The sequence below is a fragment of the Lissotriton vulgaris genome, chromosome 6, assembly GCF_964263255.1.
Source record: "Lissotriton vulgaris chromosome 6, aLisVul1.2, whole genome shotgun sequence".
NCBI lineage: Eukaryota > Metazoa > Chordata > Amphibia > Caudata > Salamandridae > Lissotriton > Lissotriton vulgaris.
In genome coordinates, this window is record NC_141694.1 from 967031819 (window position 1) to 967051379 (window position 19561).

Here is a 19561-nt window from a genome sequence, read left to right on the forward strand (position 1 = left end):
TGATGAAAGCATGACACCTGTAATGGGTGTGTGAGGGCATTATGATCCAACAAAAGGATCCCCACGTCCAGGATCCCCTTATTGAGGCACAGTGAGGACCTTACGTTTGGCTTCTACGCACAGCTACTTCTGTCTTTCCCTCCTCCTTTGAGAGAGGAACAACATAGAACTCTTTTGTATATTGGGTTACTGGGATGTCATAGTGCCTCTCTAACATTTCAGAGTGGGCAGCTACTACCTCAGGTGGCAGGCACCTTCCTTTTACTACTTTTTTATCAGCCCAGAAGTAACTCCTTGTATCTGATCAGTTGCCTGACACTCCCGGACTTCCTTGGGGTCATGAGAGGGTTTACCAGAGCCAATCTCTGGGTCCTCCACTACTAGGGTAGAATTTCATAATTGATGGTATTTCTTCAGGGGCTTTTTGGTTCTTACTAAGAGTGGCCGTCTTTTCACACCCTTACCTTTTTTCTGGGACCTTCATGTAGTAGCTTTGGAGACAGGACACCCAGGGTCCTGGGACTGGCAATATCCCGAGCTGCCACTAGCCTATGGGCCCAAGTCAACCTCTGGGTGGTCATTGCCCAGGAGGAATCCTGGGGGGTGCAGGACTACCTACCACCCTAGGTCAGCTAAGGTTAATCACTAAGGCCACAGGGTAGCTCGTGGCTTCCTCTGGGGTTGCCTTTACCCTACTTATCTCTCCTGGCAACTACTGGTCTGGGGACACTAACTTGTCCACCACTGTGATGTGACTGTAACCTGTGTCTCTCAGGGCAGTGTTTGGGGTCCCTTTCACATTGAGTAGGTGAAAGTGCTTGCTAACACTCTCAAGGATCACTAGCTTAACATCTTGACCCTTTTCCCAGTTAAAAGCTACTAAGACCTCCTCATCTGAGGTGTACTTTTCTAAGGCTACATTGGCAATTCCAGTGGCCACCTTTCTTTTGAACAGGCGGCATCCGCTCTGTGCACAGCCTCTTTTCCAATAATTTCTTTAACCATGGGTTCCTAATACTCTGTTTACTAGTGGTGGTCAGGGATTGACCCCCCCCCCGTAGGGTTCTGGACTTCTGAGGGACCTACTTTGGTAGGCTTTCTACCTCCCTCCTTTCCCTTCTGTGGGCCTAGCCCCCCTTCTTGAGATCACCCCTCTTTTTCACAGGGTACTGTTGTTCCCATCCACTCACCTGCTGCCTTGCCCATCTCTCTAGGTATACAAAGCTTGGAATCTACCAGATACTGATGTAACTTTTTTGAGATACAGTTTGTAAGTTTGTGTTCCTTTTCCAACAAATGCTGCCAATAGGGTGTGTTTGAGTGCACCTTTCCAGAAGATTTGGAAATTACACTTATAAAATGTAATAACGTAACTCCAATGTTATCCTTTGGGAGAGTTAGGCCTTGCAGAAGTGAAAAACAAATATGAGTTTTTTCATTATAAGGACATGTAATTCGTTCATGCCCAACCTTTTAAATACATTGCACCCTGTCCAGCGCCTAACCTAGGGGCAATTTATTTGGATGACAAAGGAAGGTTTGGACGTGACAAGAGGTTTATTTTACTAGCTGAACATTATGGTTTAAAATTGCTCACACAGGCTGCAATGGCAGGCCTGGGACATGTTTACAGTGCTACTTAAGTGGGTGGCAGAAAAAGTGCTACAGGTCCACTATTGGCATTGAATCCACAGGCCCTGGGTACATGTAGTACCACTTTACTAATGACATAAGCAAATTAAATATGCCAAGTGGGAATAAGCCAATGTTAACATGTTTAGAGGAGACAGCACTAGCACTTTAGCACTGGTTAGCAGCGGTAAAGAGTGCAGAGCCTTAAGGCCAGCAAAAACGAAGACAACAAAAACAGATGGTCTGAAGGCAGAAAGTTAGGGGTTAAACCACAACAAGGATTCCAGGTCTAGCAAATTGGTTCTTGGAATTATTAATGACAGCTGCATCTCCCTTGGTGCACATGACTGCCTCTACTCACCAGACACAGGGGAGAAGATTCAAAAAGCCAGATTGAAGACTGTTCTAACTGCAACTGGATGGCTGATTTAGATTCCAGCCAGTCACTGTGTATATGTCAACTGGGCCTTCTGCACTCTCCAGCTTCAAGAGGGAAGTTCCTCAAGGCAGAAGACTTTCTGGGAGGAACTAAAATCCTAAATCCTTGAGTGTCAGCAAAGTGCTAACACTTAGGCCTGGTCAAATGATATGGTACCAAATATGCATGTCAAAAATCTGACATATCGCTCCTCAAAACTCAGGTAGGTTGTCGGAAATTAGGCACAGCAGCATGCCGTTAAATCTAATTTTCACCTGTATCAGACATTTTTCGATTGAGATGGGGTCAGACAGCAATTTTAAACCGTAAAGCTCGCCCGTGATTGGAAACAACCCTTGAGAAGGATACATTCGCCCAGCAATGTTAAAAGCAGAGCTTTGCTACCTACTGCAGAAAACACTGGGTTTTAACAACGTTAAGTGTCTTGTTTTAGTTGCAAATATGGAAAACATTCCCTTTTCCCTGTGTATCGCTGAGCAAGTTCTTTGCATGCTATTGGAATTCACTTACCAACGTGTTAGTAATGAAAAATTAAACCATATTTAGGAAGGCTCTGGTCTTCTTTAGGCCCAATCTACTCTAGAGATCAAATACAAGACACCCCGACTAAAAAAAAGAAAAACAAATACGTAGGAAGACAGCAGAAACATAGAGGTTGCATCTTGTGCCTGCCCCTTACGGTAACGATAAGACTCTCAATAGCCTCTAAATATGTATTGAAATATTCCTTTAATTCCAGTTAAAGAACAGGTACTTATCACTGGATTTACAGAAAACCTTGGGGAATTTGCATGTGTCATTGCATTGTCCACATTAGAAGTACAGGTACAGCAAAAAGCAAACAACCCTTATTTGGACTACAATTTGAAAATTCGATATATTAATGGTATGTTATTATGTTTGCCCTCTTTACTGATTTGTAATAACGCACCTTCTAAGTAGCAGTGCTTGAGTGTGCCTCAACATTTCCTTTGCTTGTCCCATAAGTGAACTTGCAGCTTTCAAGATATTGCGTTTCACAAATGTTGCAGAAATGCACCCAATTAACAGTTGATGAAACTGCACTTGGTAGCAATGGAAACTAATGAATTCTCAGAACAGGGTTTCCAAAACTTAAAAATACATAATTTACATTACTGTAGGATTCAATTTCATATAGAGTCCTAAATCCAATGAAGTCCCTGATGGTGGGCTCTCAGACAGGCCTTTAAATTCCTCAAACCCTTGACCACACATGCTATGCCTCGATTCGATGAGCACCTGCAACTCAGTTCACAATGGCAAACTTGAAAATCCATTGGAATAGGCTTTACTCCCATGTTTGGAGAAAGATATACCACTTTTCTAGGAATCACAGAAAATTCCTAGAGTACAGCTGGGAATTTATGAAATTCATACAGCAATTAGTTTGTAAAATGTACATATGCACATTTTCCTACGGATGGAAAATCGCCATGACTAAATAATGCAGAATTGTTCAGTTGTACAGGCAACTTTTTGGGACAGAAAACTTTCTCTCCACTTTAGTTTAATATGGGGTTGCTCTCTTTACTGTCTGATTGAAGCATTGTACCCGTTCCTTCTTTTCACAGGAGTAAATTTGTGTAGTACTAGGATGATGAAGTATCTGCAAGGGCTATGTGAGTACAAGCAAAGCTATGAGTTTGTTGTTGTTCACTTTCTTCTGAAACGAGGCCCACAATGTAAATCCCTCTCCCATCCCCAACCCATGTATGATGCAATATATTCTGCCATACTGTGGCTTTTCCACAATCTTAAGTGTTCTTTGCAATTATAATATACCACAATGTGCATGGGAATTCCAGCAGCTTCAATTCCCCTCATTCCATATTCCACTGTCCAACTTCCATACCACTGCTAGCCAATATGCGAAAGGGCACTGTTTTGACATTGCACAGCCGAAGATCAAAGGGGGCCATTAGGATAACACCTGCACCGGTACCTTGCTGCATCCCTCCTTCTACTGGCAAAATCCTTTAGTTATGGTGGCACGGTAAGGACATATTTACCCTAACACAAAAGAAGCTCGTAATTTCTCTGCTCATTTTCCAGCCAGCAAGTAGCAGCATGAGCCTCCTAGGTGCCAAATATTTGACATTTTCTTCGAAACTGCAAATACCTTTAATTACTTATCCATTTTTTTGGTATTTTGGGTACCCTTTTATGTTTAATTGCGTTTCTTTTAACTTTGGATAGGGTGTTTTACAGTTTTGTTTTTTGATCTGTGATAGTGTTTTGGCGCTGTTTAAATAAGTTACTCCCATTTCTCTATGTAAATGCCTGCTTCTCTGTGCCTATGCTAAGAAGGGTAGGCCCAAGCCTTCTCATTTACACAGTGTTTACCTAATAACTCATTGGTTTACTAAGTTTGTGAGAGAACAACTCTTAGCTCCCCTTTCAGTAATTAAACCAGAAACTACTAAGCATCCTTTTAACGAAATGCTTATATTGGTTCTACCACTCAGGGAGGTTTCCAAAAAGAATAGCACTTGTTACATGGCATAGAAATACCATGCATACATTTACAACGCGGCTATTACTATGCAATGCCAATTACAACGAGTACCATTACAACGCAAAATTTTACCACAACTATACCTTTACCACACATGCCATTTCAACGCCAAGGCATGCGTGGTAAAGGTATACTCATGGTAAACGTTTGCAAGGTAAGTGACTCCAACCTACCCTACCCTAATCCCTAATGTAGTTCCACTGCGCGACCCTTCCCTGACCCCCAGTTCTCACCCTACAATAACACTACACTACCCTGAACAACTTCCCAACACTACACTAATTCTCCGACCCTCCTCCAACCCCCAGTCCACTCCCTACAATAACACTAAACTACCCTGCACAACCCCCAACACTGAACTAATTCATAAAACACTACCCTACACTACACAAACACCACAACACTACCCTAAACCCTAAAACTCAACCCCCTGCACGACCCTCCCCCTACCCCCAGTCCGGTCCTTACACTCTAACACTACCCTGCACGACCCCCAACACTACCCTAAACCCTAAAACACTACCCTACACTAAACAAACACAACACTACCCTAAACCCTAAAATACTACCCCCGCAGGACCCTCCCCCTACCCTAGTCAATTCCTAAACTCAAACACTACCCTGCACAACCCCGACACACAGACACCACAACACTACCCTAAACCCTAACATGCTACCCCAACACGACCCTCACCCTTCCCCCAGTTCTGTCCCTACACTCTAACACTACCCTGGAAGACCCCCCCAACACTACCCTAAACCCTAAAACACTACCCTACACTTTTTTTTTTTTTAACGTCATTTTTATTGCATCACCAATATAAATGTACAGACAACATTTGCAGCAAAAATAATATAACATGTACAGACTTAATTTGAGATATTCAGTCTCCGTCCGGAGGGATCACCTCGCCCTTGACGCGGGCGTCTTCATCTCTGTCTTGGTCTCGTACTTCTTACAATGTCCGACCGCTTCATTGTGCACATAACCCTGGAATGCTTTTGTGATTTACGCCCCTCCCCCTCCCCAAATTTCGGTACCCCAACATCCCTCCAAACTAGCTTCCTACCCGCCCTCCCCCGTGGTCACGCTGCGCTAGAGTAACCATGTAATAGTGCCCGGTGTGATGCAGGAGGAAGTAGTCATTCGCTAAGGTGTGTTCTCCTGTGTAGTGTTAGGGTCTGCTCCATCTAGTTCGCTCTCACCATCCCGCCCCTCATCGTCCACGTCCCGGAGCGCCTGCACCATCACCTCCCATGCAGTCGCCCTTTCCAGTGCTTTCTCGTCATTCGACCTCCAGGCCATCTGGTATCGTAGGGTACTTTCACACGCGGCCCATCTCAGACACTCCCCATACCATCTTTTATACGTGGGCCCCACTCTGGACTTCCAATTTCGTGTGATCTCCCGCTTGGCCAAGATAAGCCCTAAATCTATAAACTTACTAGACATCTTATTTCTAGGTGTGTGTGGGAACCAATGAAGGATGCCAACTGCTTTAGTAAACTGGATATCCCTGTCCGTCGCGCCGTTAAGGGCCCGCCCAACTTCCTGCCAATAGTCGCCCAAAGAGGGGCAATCCCACAGCATATGACACAGATCCGCCCCCGCTGTATTACATCTGGGGCAAGCAGCGTCGGTCACCCCAAAATACTGTTGGATTTTCCCGGGCGTGAGGTATGCCCTGTGAATAACATAAAAGTGGATCAATTGGAACCTGGCGTTCCTCGAGCTCTTCCGTGCCCGCCCCAGCAGTTGGCCCCAGGTCGTGTCTGGTATCTCCACCTGGAGGTCCAGCTCCCACTTGGCCTTCAAGGCTGCCAAAGGTTGCAAGGCCTCCCGCTGCATCCTCGAGTACAGGCACGTGACGGCTTTAAAGGTTCCCGCCGCCATCATGGCGTACTGGCAAGCCATCGAGGTGCCCGGTTCCTGCAGCCCTTCCCCCCAGTGGGCTCGCATGGCGCCCGTGACTGCCGCGTGCAGCAGGTAGTCACCCTTCGGTAGGTCAAATCTCTCCTGCAGGTCCCGAAACGGCAGCAACACCCCATCTTCATAGAGGTCACCCAGCATGTGTATTCCCGCCTCCTCCCACCCTAGCAAGCGTGACCAGTCACCTCCATGTGGGAGGGCAGTGACCATTCCCAGCGGTATTTCGGGGGCATACATAAGGCGGACACCCGCCCGCTTACGGGCTCGGTCCCAGCACAGCCGGAATGTCTGCTCCTCGACCGTCAGGTCTCCCACTCGGAGTCTCTGGTGCAGCGTAATATAGGCCAGAACGTGTCGCGGAGTGCCTTCATCTTTCGCGTCCTCGGGGCCTCTATATACTCTTGCCACCTCCTGAGTAAAAGTCTGCAGCTGTGCGGCTAGGTAATATCCTTCGAAGTCCGGCACTGCCATACCACCCTCATCTTTGGGGCGCAACAGCGTGTCGAGCGCTATGCGCCTCCTACCCGTGCCCCATAGGAACGCTATGATCAGTGACCTCAGGCGTTTGAAAACAGAGCTCGGGACCCATACCGGCAGTGTCCTAAAATAATACAAAAGCCTGGGCAGGGCTATCATTTTAAGCAGGGAGATTCTACCAGCCAGGGAGAGCGGCAGAGTCGCCCAGAAGTCCATGGATCCACGCAGGGCGTTAATACAGCGAGTGATGTTGCCATCCAGCAGGTCGGATGGGGCGTGGTAAACATAGACCCCTAGATAATGTAGGCAGCGCGGCTCCCACCGGAGTTCCTGAGCAGTGAGTGGGCACGGTTCCCCCGGCCTCAGGGGAAACAGACAGGATTTAGGCCAGTTGACCCTCAGGCCCGACAACCTACCGAACTGCTCCAGTAGCCTCCGCGCCCCCTGAAGTTCGGTGCCCGCGTCGGCCAAAAACATCAACAAGTCATCTGCGTACAGGGAGATGAAGTGTGGCCTCCCCCTAAAAGACAAACCTGCGTAGTGGCGGCCCAGTCTGGCTACCGCAGCGAAGGGTTCCATTGCCAATGCAAACAGTAGCGGGGATAGGGAACAACCCTGTCTAGTGCCACGCCTAATCGGGTATTGTCTCGAGATCAGTGCGCCCACCCGGACCCTCGCCACCGCCTCAGTGTAGAGGACCTTGGTCCATTGTATATATCCGTCTCCCAACCCGAAGCGACGCATCACCTCATACAGGTATCCCCATTCGAGGCTGTCAAATGCCTTCTCAATGTCAATGGACAGGACAAATGGGGAGACGGAGTCTGGCCAGTCCGCACCCATCAGTCTCGTGAGTCTACGGATGTTATGCGTGGTGTTGCGTGTCGGTATGAAACCGCACTGATCACCGTGAACCAGGCCCGTCATGTGCACTAGCAATCTGTTGGCCAGAATTTTGCTGAGGATCTTGTAGTCCGTCGTCAACATAGACAACGGACGATACGAGGACAGCGCCGCACCCTCTCTGCCCGGCTTCAAGAGCGGGATCATAAGGGCCTCGCACATAGAGCCCGGGAGTTGGCCCTTCTCCTGCGCCTCATTGTATACCTCGCGCAGCCGCGGAGCAAGGTGCTCTAGATATTTGCCATAAAATTCGATCGGTAGACCGTCAAGGCCCGGGGTCTTGTTTCTAGCCATCTGTTTTACAGCACAGCCTATTTCTCCGAGGGAGATGGGCCGCCCTAACTCTTCCGCCTCCGAGTCCTCCACTCGTGGCAACTGTAGCCCGTCCAAGAACTCCTCAAGCTCCTCCGTCCCTCCCGTATCACCACTCAGATAGAGCCCCTCATAGTAAGCACGAAACTTGTTCAGGATCCCGGGTTGGGAGTGGCAGGGCTCCTCCCCTGGTTCCTGGATTCTCATGATCGGCCCTCCCCCCCGGATAGGATTAGCAAGCCAAGCCAACAACGCCCCCGCCTTATCACCTTCCGCATGCGCCCTCGTCACGTACGCCTTATGGTCGAAGCTACGCAGCCGCTCTAGCTCTACCGCCAGCCCCTCCCGTGCCCCGCTAAGCCCCTCCTGCAGTTCAGGGTGATTCGGGCGCCTCTTCTCGAGATCCCTCAGCCGTGTCTCAGCCTTATCTAAGTCATCCAACAGAGTCTTCCGTGCCCCTGCCGTGTGTCCAATACAGTGTCCCCGCACCACCACCTTGAATGCATCCCATTCAACCGCCCTCGTGGAGGCCGAGCCACTGTTCTCCTCAAAATACCTCTCAATACGTTCACTCAGGGCCTCCCTGAACAACAAGTCGTCCAGGGTGTCAGGTTGCAGGCGCCATGTTGGCACGCAGTTAACAGTCACCATCCATTCCAGAGACATCAACAAGGGGTTGTGGTCCGATATCGTCCTGGCCAAGTATTCCGCCCCTCTCACCGCGGGGAGCACACATTCCGAACAAAGAAACGTATCCAGCCTCACATGTAAATCATGCAGTTGCGAGTGAAAGGAGTAGTCCCTAGTGGTGGGGTGCAACGTCCTCCATGCATCCGTGAGGGCCCAGCTCTCCTGCCACTCTAACCTACGCTTGGCGATCCTATGTACTGGGGACGCGCGCAGCGGGGGATGGGACCTATCTAGTAGCACATCCTCAACTGAGTTGAAGTCCCCCCCCAAGAGGACCAGCCCTGCCAAATATCCCGCCAATTTGCCCGAGATGTTAGACAAGAAAGCGGGCAGGTCTACATTAGGAGCATACACATTACAGAGAGAGATCATCCTGCCTCTCAGCCTCCCTTCCACCGTAAGCATGAGCGGATTTTGCGGATTGGCAATCCGCGAATTTTGCGGATTTGCGGATTCGCAATCCGCAAAATCCGCGAATTCCCGCGAATTTGCGGATTTTTTTTTTTTTTGTGTTCGCCCGTGTTTCTGCCAGTTCGCGAGGGTTTTTACAATTTCGCAATTTGCGAACTTACCTGTCGGGTCGCAAGTTTTGCGAACTTGTTGTTTCTACGTGTCCAGCCTGTTTGGGACACTCTTCTTCATCACTGCCACTCTCTGTCACCACTGCCACTCTCTGACTACTCATGCCACCCTCTGGCCCACCCATGCCACCCTCTGTTTCATCACTACACCCTCTGGTTGTCCAGTGTACATTATTTTCGGCAAAGCAAAGCACACCTTCCCTGCCTCAAGTGACCTGAATTAATTTGGGGCTGATTAATGTGTCACAGAATATTTTTTTAGCTGGCACCTGCTTCCTTAGTGCGCCCTGATTAGTGATCTTTTGCACTTGCTAAGTGCTTTCATTGTTGCAAAATTAGTTACAACACCTGCCCTGCCCCAACTGACAATAATGAATTAGGGGCTGATTAATGGATTTTAACTTCCAGCCTGGCTCCTGCTTGTCTCCCTTAGCTGTAATTCAGGACCTTTGTGGCATATGTGTAACTATTCTGAGGTTCAGAGCAGGGTCACATAATAGTTTCAACTGGCAACTGAACTCTGGAGGGGCCCCTCAGGAAGCACTGCAGGAAATGGCTACTAATGATGTGCCTGAACTTTTGAACCTGGTAAGTAGTTACTTTCAGTTTTGCCAAGATCGTATTTCTGCAATTTCGCACTTATTCGCGGGGCGCGAACTCACGCTAACAGTGCGAGCAGTGCGAGCAAAATCCGCTGCTCGCGGATTTGCGGATTTTGCGGGAAATTCGCAAATCTCGCGGATTGCGGATTTCCCGAAAATCCGCAAAATCCGCGAGCGGAACGGATTTTCCGCCCACGCCTATTCCACCGCCACATACCTGCCCTCAGGGTCTATCGATGTCTTCGAGACTTGGAAGGGGACCCCCGCCCGTATCCAAATCAATGCCCCCCTTGCGAATGCTGAAAATGTCGTGTAGAATAACTGCCCCCTCCAGCGCCTTTGTAGAGCCGCCCCTTCCTGCTTATTCAGATGCGTCTCCTGCAGGAACGCTATATGAACCCCCCTACGCTTGAGGTACGCCTGAACCTTATGTCTGCGCGTCATGGACTGCATACCCCGCACATTCCAGGTCACACATTTCAATGCCCCAGTACTAGCCATTCCCCCCTACACAACCGGCCCATACAGCAAAGAGCAATGTTCGCATAAGTCCCGCGACCACGGGCCCCCCCACCCACCCTCTCCAAACAGGAAGCCGAACCCCCCCAGCAACTACAACCCCCTGAGCAACCCCAACTGCTCGCAACTCCCACCCCCCCAGGACAGGCCCCCCGCAACTGGAAGTACCCCCATCCAAACCAACACTCCCGACCACCCCTCAAGGAAAGGTGGTAATAGTCGCAGTCCCCACTGCGATGACCTTAGGGGCCAGTAAGGCGCGGCTCAATGCTATAAGACCTCAGACAAATCAGCCCCGCGCGCTCCACCCCACAATCCCCACATTACAGCTCCCCAAAACCTCAATCAATATCGTTCCACTGCTGCGGGCCCAGTGCCCCAGTGTCCAACCAGCGAGTCCATTCCGCCAGATCAGTTCAACATGCCTCCAGTATCTCTCCCGAAGTCTGCGGCGTCACAATAGGGCCCCGGGCTCCACCAAATTCCGATTGTCCTGTCTCTGAGCCCGTGCCCGGGTCCTCCGATTCTGTACCCTTCCCAGACTGAGTCCTGGCGGTTCTAGATAAGTCCACCACCGCCTGTAGGGCCGCCTGCCTCTCCGCCTCCGTCTGCGACATCGAAGGTTTCCCTGTTCTCTTGCGGTTCCTCCTGATCCGTTGGGACTGCCTGATCGGCCTCGCCACCTTAGCCTCTTCCTCCCTGGCCTTAGCACCGTCCGTTCCCGCTTTATAAGTGTCCCACCAGTCCCATGCGTCCGCGGAGGTCGTGAAGAATAAAGACTTCTCGTCCACCACCACTCTCAGCTTGGCAGGAAACAACAGGGAGTACTTGATGCCTTCCTGGCGGAGCTCCCGTTTGAGGGACAGGAAGTTTGCCCGGAGTCGCTGCGTCTCAAATGTATAGTCCGGGAACATGGTGACTCTGTTGTTGTCCACCTGAAAGGGCCCTGCCTCTCTCGCCCTCTGTAAAAGCCAGTCTCTGTCCCGGTAATGGAGCAACTTGAACACCACCGGGCGAGGAGGAAGGCCCAAGGCTGGCGGACGCGCCGGAACTCTATGCGCCCGTTCCAGGGAGAAGAAGGGGGACAGGCCTTCTGGTGCCACCTCTGTCCGCAGCCAGTTATCCAAGTAGCCCACCATGTCGTCGCCCTCAATTTTCTCCGGCAGGCCCACTAGGCGTACGTTGTTGCGCCTGTTCCTGTTTTCTGCGTCCTCGGCCCTCCTTTCCAGCACCTTCAGGCGGTCCATCACGTCGGCCATCTGGGCCTTCATCGTTGCCTGGCCCGGGGCTAAGTCCTTAACCGTGATCTCCACGGATTTCACCCTGTCTTTAAGTTTGTCGTGGTCGGCCTCCTTCCGCCGCCTCAGTGTCGGTCGCGCCATCTCCCTTCCCCTTCGGCTTCCCCATCTGGGCCGGGATGGGCAGTGGTCCTCGAGTGTGTTCCTGGCCGCCCTCCGAGCGTCGCCGGGCACCGTCCTCCGGCTGGGTTCTCAGGCCCAGATATGTCACCAAGAAGCAGGAAGCACCGAGCGGTCGCAGTCCGGCCAGCGCCAGATGCGCCAGAGGTCCGGGGCACTCGTCTCCGGGTCACTGTCGCACCGTTGTCGCCCCAATCAGGAGGCGGTCCTCAACCACCGCCCAAGGGCGCGCCCAAAGTCCATTCGGTTCCTGGGGAGAGGCGCGATGCGGCCACCAACACCTCTAGTGTGTCCGGGAGCAGTCCTCAGTGGGTCTCCGGGCAGACGTCTCCGTCGCAAGCGATCTCATGCCCTCGCCGCCATTTTGGGGTCCGCGACTTCTCGCCTGGGTTCAGCTTTCAAAGTCGAAATACTGCTGTGGGAAGGCTCGGTGTCGTCCTCTGTGGGCCCCGGACCCACCGCAGTACCGTCCAGTACCGGATAGTATCGGTTATCTCGGGGTTCGAACGAATTTTCAGGATATTTTCCGGGATCGGGCACGGAGCTCCGAGCTCACGCCGCCTACTTCCTCGGCATCCAAGCCACGCCCCCCTAAAACACTACCCTACACAATGCAAACACCACAAAACTACCATACAGTACACAAACACTACAACACTACCCTAAACCCTAAAACACTACCCCCAGCACAACCCTCCCCTTACCCCCAGTCCAGTCCGTACACTTTAACTCTACCCTGCACGACCCCCCAACACTACCCTAAGTCCTAAAACACAACCCTACACTACACACATATTATTATACTACTTCGACACTACCCTAAAACCTTAAAAAGTAACCCCCACCCCAAGCACAATCCCCCTTACCTCTCTCTCCTCATGGTTCCTCTCTCCTGGTTCCAACGTCGACAGAGGGGTGGTGCACGTCATAGTGAGGAAACGGAACAGCCCAGTTTTCTCACAACGATGTGTATAACCATTACATCGCATACGTTTTAAAAGCACATGTGATATAATGGTTTGCGTTATAATGGTAGTCGTAGTTGCATCGCATGCGTTGTTACGCATGCGATGTAACAATTTGCGTGGTAACAGCCTTGTTGTAATGGCTGTTTACCTTCCAAAAATAGCAATAAACTCTGTTGTTTTAAGTTTCATTACATGCATTTTAAGTATGCATCAGGAATATTAAGCCAACGTGGAGTTTGAACCTGTTTTTTGCCTGTGCTGGGTGGGATTACAGGGGTGATTGTTACCAGCTATATGTCCCTTGCTCTTAGACATTAGCAGGTGTTAACTGCCCTTGCCACTAATTTCAACCGCCTAATTTTGTCCTTCTATTACAACATCACTATTCCCTTTAGAAATGCCACGTGTTGCTGATTCTTTGGCACCTGTATTTGAATGCAAAACCCTTCTTTGGGCGCCTCCCGAATAACACCATGTAACCCAGCTGAACAGAAGGCAGCTGCACATGAGAAAGAGATTTTAAGAAATGTGTTCAATAGTTGAGAGGGGTGGAAACCCCACTTAAATGATAAACAAAATGTTTGTCAGGGTGAGTCACAGAAAGTCACTAAATTGTTCCATGCTTAAATCTCTGCTACATTGACACAAAAGCAGTCAGGCTTAAGGGAAATGTGTAAAACATTTATGAAGCACACGAACAGCAATAACGTGAAAACACATCAAAAGAAAAATCCCAAACCAATTTGGAACAATGGTGTAAATTCTAATAAATAAAATGACACCAAAACGAATTACCAAGCCAGTAGAACCAGAGTTATGAATTTGTTTTACAGTTTTTAGTGAAAAATAGTAGATATAAGATCAAAGAGACAACCTTGGGTATCTAGTCGCACAAGATGGGGGCAAAGTCAAAAGTTATGGCCAGCAGCAAAAGATGCATGGGTCAGATAAAAGGGGTGGATTTGGCCTGGTCTTAGCTTACCTTCAGACTTGGAAAAATAATTGAAAAATGTCTTTGGATGGTAGAAAGTGCACAGCATTTGCAGACATACAAATAGTTCCTTGGTGATTTTGCTGAATATGAACTCCTCTCCTAAAGCAGAGAGCAGATGGGTGACAGTGATATTCCTCTTGTGGCTATCCACTCCAAAGTAGACCTTAGAACTCAGAAGATGCTACCTGTGAGTTTTGTCTGCTTACTAGTAAATAAGAGTTGCAGAGGAAAAACTGGCTTAGAGAAGTGGTAATTGAGTTACAGCTGTTCTGATATTAACACTGAAGATAGATATATGTTGAAAACTGGGAACATTTTAACACATGTTGTACATCCAAGGAGATGCACGTTACACCTATATTTTTTAGAGCTAGCTTTACTTTAATTATAAGTTTCCTCAGCTCGTACCTGTTGCATCGATAACACCAATCAGAAGGCATTTGATTTATTTATTTATTTATTTATTTATTAAGCTTGTAGAGCGCGACAGCTACCCAAAAAGGGTTTCCCGGCGCTAGATAAGGAAGTGTGCCTGAGGACTGAAGTTGCCAAAGTTCTGGATACTTTACTGATTGAACAGCCAGGTCTTTATGGCTCTACGAAATCGGACATAGCTGGTTTCTGTCCGAATGTTCAACGGGAGAAAGTTCAATAGCTTAGGGCCCAGAAGAGAAAAGGACCTGCCGCCCATTCTAGTGAGTCTAACTTTTGGCACGCTAAAATAGTCATGGGATGAAGATCGGAGGCAACGTGCAGGGGTGTAGGTGTGAACAAGGGATTGTAGGTAGCGATGAGCAGTACCACATCTTATTTTATACATGTAGCTCAGGGTTTTAAACTTAACCCAACTCTCCACCCTGAGCCAATGTAAGTCACGGAGGTGACCAGAGATGTGGTCAGTTCTGCGACTTTAACATAGCATTCTTGCCGCAGCATTTTGCACCAGCTGTAAACGTCCTGTTACCACCTTGGTTGCCCCTAGATAAAGGACATTGCCATAGTCCAACTGAGACGTTATGAGGGCAGTAACTACCGACTTCTGGATTTCACAGGGCAGCATCCAGATTATTTTCCTTAGCCATCGCAGAATAGTAAAGCAGATGGCCGTCACCTTGTTAACCTGATGCTGCATAGTTAAACCACTGTCAATAGTAACACCCAAGTTACGAAAGTGGTCAGATGGCAAAGGGAGGGTACCCATATCTAATGGCCAATGCTTGGAAATCCAAAGATCTTGTTTTTGGCCTACAATTAAGACTTCAGTTTTCCCTGCATTCAATTTAAGCAGATTTTCTTTCATCCAGTTGGAAATTTTCTTTAGGCCTGACTGTAAGAGGGAAGTGGAAGCTTGGTCAGCATTAGAAAGGGAAAATATGATCTGAGAAGCGTCGGCATGGGTGAACAGACTGAGGCCTTCTTGTTCCGCAATAAATGCCAACGGTGTTACATATAGGTTGAACAGCAGGGGGCTGAGTACCAAGCCCTGGGGCACTCCGTAAGGAGACTCATGGACTTTCGAGAAAGCTGTATTGGAGAAAATTTGGAATGTACGATGAGTAAGAAATTATGACAGCCAGCCCAAAGCCGAGCCACGGATGCCCATCGAGGAAAGTGACTTTATGAGTATGGTGTGAGAGATAGTATCGAACGCTGCACTGAGATCCAACAGGATCAGCGCAGCTGTGTCTCCTCTGTCCAGAAGATGACGTAAATTTTCTGTCACACCCAACAGAGTTGTTTCGGTAGAGAATACGGGTCGAAAACCAGATTGTGAAGGGTGAAGAATGTTGTTGGCCTCAATGAATTGAGCAAGATGAAAGTGAATGTGCCTCTCCAAGATTTTGGAGAAGGCAGGCAGAAGGGAAATGGGCCAGAAATTAGAAAGAACTTTCGGGTCTGCAGTGGGCTTTTTCAAAAGCGGAGTCGCCATGGCATGTTTCCAACTTGCAGGGACAATCGCGTTATTTAGAGAGAGATTGAGAGTTTTACAGACCATGGTAAGTTGGGGCGTGTCAAGTAATTTGAGTACCGAAATGGGAAGTGGGTCGGCTGGAGAGCTCGATTTCACTTTGCCTAGAATCTCAGTTAGGACTTCTAGGCTGATATCTGGCCAAGAGTTTAAAGCCTGAGTATGGAATAGATAGGCAGACGTAAGACAATCAGGGCTATTTGAACAGTATCCTGAGATTGCTGGGGTTTGTTGCAGTGCTGTTTAGATATATCCTGATAGATAATTTCTATCTTCTTTGTGAAGAATAGCGCCAGTTCTTCACATTGGTTACTGCTCAGGGAAGGTGGTTTGGCAGTAGTTTGAGAGCCCGCGAGCTCTTTCACTAGTCCAAAAAGCGTTTTAGATGTATTAGTGGCCTCCGCAATGGTCCTAGCGACATAGCTAGCCCTAGCCGTGGTGCAAGCCTTATGATATGACTTCAGCTCTTTTTTGTAAACACCCCCAGATTCTAGCGAGTAATCTTTCCTCTAGATCCGCTCCAAACGTTTACATTTGGATTTAGCCACTTTAAGTGATTCGTTGAACCATAATGCTGGCGATTTATGAGCTTTCACTTTTTTGCAGGACAGGGGAAGACAGATGCTGATCGCCTCAGTAAGCCAAATGTTTAGTTTCGTTGATACAGTTTCCACATCATCTGTATCGCTAAAGTCCAATGGGAGATGGGTGTCAAGGACTTGCTTAAGAATGTTCATATCTAGCTTTTTCCAATCTCTTTTACAGATATTGGATATTATGTTTGGGGCGACCTGAGTAGCATGGGCAGTGAAACTGCATTTCAGTAGAAAATGGTCAGACCAGTGAAGAGGAAGTGCGGGAAAACAGTGTATATAGGGGAGATTGGAGAAAATTGGATTGAGTAAGTGGCCACCATTATGAGTGGGACCAGTGTTCCATAATGTGATATTCATTGCCGCAAGATCAGCAATAAGATTTGTGCCAGTGGCATTCTTGATATCATCTAGCTGTAGATTCATGTCTCCCAAGATAGAGAAATTACTAGAATTCACAAATATCGAGGCTATGGTATCCGAAAATTGCGTTGCCCAAGAATGTACAGGACCAGGTGGCCGGTAAATTAATAGGCCCGTAAGGGTGAAACTCGGATTTAAGTTTAGTTTGAAGAGGGCAGCCTCACAGCAGCTCAGAGTAAACGATTCAATAGTACATTTGAGAGTACTTTTATAAATTATAGCAATATCCCCCCCACTTTTATTTAGTCTATCCACCCTGACAATGGCATAGTTAGATGGAAGAGCTTTGGCGATATCTGGACCCGAACTATCTTGGAGCCATGTCTCAGTAAGAAACATGGCGTCGGGTAGTTCGTCATTTAAAAGATGAAAAATGTTTCTTTTATGCTTTGATAATGAATGGCAATTTAAACTGAGGAGCGTGAAAGTGGGTGAAGATTTTATACCAGGTGAATAAAGCCGGCATAGTTGCGGAGCATCCAGGAAAAACTTGCAATTGGGACAGAATCTGGGGCCACAAAGGTCTATATGAAGCATGCTACAATCGTGGTTCTCATGGGGTCTCAAGACATGAAGTAGAGATGAAGAATAAGTGATCTGAGTTGTGGGATTTAGGCCAGAGGTCATGGCCCCTGGACCCGGTCGGCCGCGGACGGGCGCAGATGGGCTTTCCTTTGGCACGCCTTCGGCACGCCAGTGGCGGCCCGCTGCGCGCATCTGCGCCATGCCCATCTTAAATACTATCTGCCCCCTAATGCGGTGAACAACTAGAACGCCGACTCCAAGATGGCCGCTATTACTGGCAACCCGGAAGTCAAAAGCTTAGAAAGTGAAACTCTCTCCACATCAATCAGCTCTAAGAACTGCGGTGGAGCGGGGAGTCACTAGTGAGTAATTCTGCCCCAAAATGATTTCTACAGGTAACAGAACACTAGAGTGGCAATAAATGTAACTCAATGAACGATTTTAAAAAGAATTAAAAAGCGCCCTCGCGCTGTGCAAAAACGCTAGCAGCAAATGTAGGTCTAAAAGCAGCTTTAAAACACTCTCTGCTGGTTTGGCAACTGGCTCTGGCCAGCAAGTAATGAAATCAGCCGTCTTTACCTTATCATCTGTGCGTCCGCGTCATTCCCATCTTAAATACTATCTGCCCCTAATGCGGTGAACAACTAGACCGCCGACTCCAAGATGGCCGTTATTACTGGCAACCCGGAAGTCAAGAGCTTAGAAAGTGAAACTCCCTCCACATCAATCAGCTCTAAGAACTGCGGTGGACCGGGGAGTCACTAGTGAGTAATTCTGCCCCAAAATGATTTCTCCAGGTAACAGAACACTAGAGTGGCAATAAATGTAACTCAATTAACGATTTTAAAAAGAATTAAAAAGTGCCCTGGCTCTGTGCAAAAACGCTAGTAGCAAATGTAGGTCTAAAAGCAGCTTAAAAACACTCTCCGCTGGTTTGGCAACTGGTTCTGGCCAGCAAGTAATGAAATCAGCCGTCTTTACCTTATCAAGGCATGGTGAGACGTTACACCGCTGCCTTCATTGGCGGTTTGGATCCTGATGACATTTTTAGTGCATGTGGCCGGTGATCCATCCCCTTGTCCTCAATGTTGAGCAGTTTGCATTGCCCTCTCATGGGCATGTTACCCTTTCCCTTAATGTCAGCAAAGATCTTTTTCAGTCATTACGTTGCGTGGAAGAACTGGTTAACTAGAGTACTTATGACATGACTGTTTTTTTTTGTCATGATATAGTTATCTGGCCTGACCTTAACGTTCATCCAAAAATGCCATCCTGTTTCACCTATAGAATAAAGACCCACCTAGCCCCGAGGTGGCAGCAGTGCATTAGGTGGTTGGGCATAGGACACTTTATGCACTTGAAAAGAGCTGACACATTTCAAGGCAGGGGCAATTTGCCAGTCTACATTACTTCGAGTACAGGAAATCCAGAGTCAGGGGAAAGGGGTTTGTGAAAAATCGAAAAGAAAGGGGAAGATTTTTTTAGAGAGCGTTATAAAAGTGATACTTTCTTTCATAATATAGCAGGCAGGAAACATAATTGTTAATGTCAGTTAGGAGGCTAATTTGTCTGAGAGTCTCGCGGACCGGACTTTGATTTTTTTACGTACTGTGATGAGGAAAACATGGCAATCGGAGTAATGAAGATTAAAGATAAATATTTGTTTTAATTTCCCCATCATTCTTCTTTTACCTCCTTAATAATTGCACTTCCATTCTCAGACCTCAATCCTATTTCCCCTGCACTCACATTGCATGAAGCTCTATCACCAGAATGCCAAATGAAAAAAACAAGTTAACCTGCAACTCTGAAAATACTTTTTCGATGTACCATGTCTCGCTCCACATGCGCCTACCTCCATTGAGATCATGTGAAGCATCCCTAAAATGCATGGCACCACTCGTGACACCAGCACAACCCTGAACCCTAACATCAAAGAAACCACCACTTTCAACAAAGGGCACATTACGCCAGTTTTTGGCGACAGTTCTTCTGCTACATCAAGGATCAACTGTCCAAAGGGACATGCCCTAGATATGAGCACACCATA

The 19561-nt window shown here is 48.1% G+C and overlaps 1 protein-coding gene across 7 annotated transcripts in view; it reads right to left on the bottom strand.

The window, feature by feature from the left end:
• LAMA2 (laminin subunit alpha 2) overlaps positions 1 to 19561 on the bottom strand; it is a 3858378-nt gene that overhangs the window by 1184533 nt on the left and 2654284 nt on the right. The window lies entirely within an intron of this gene.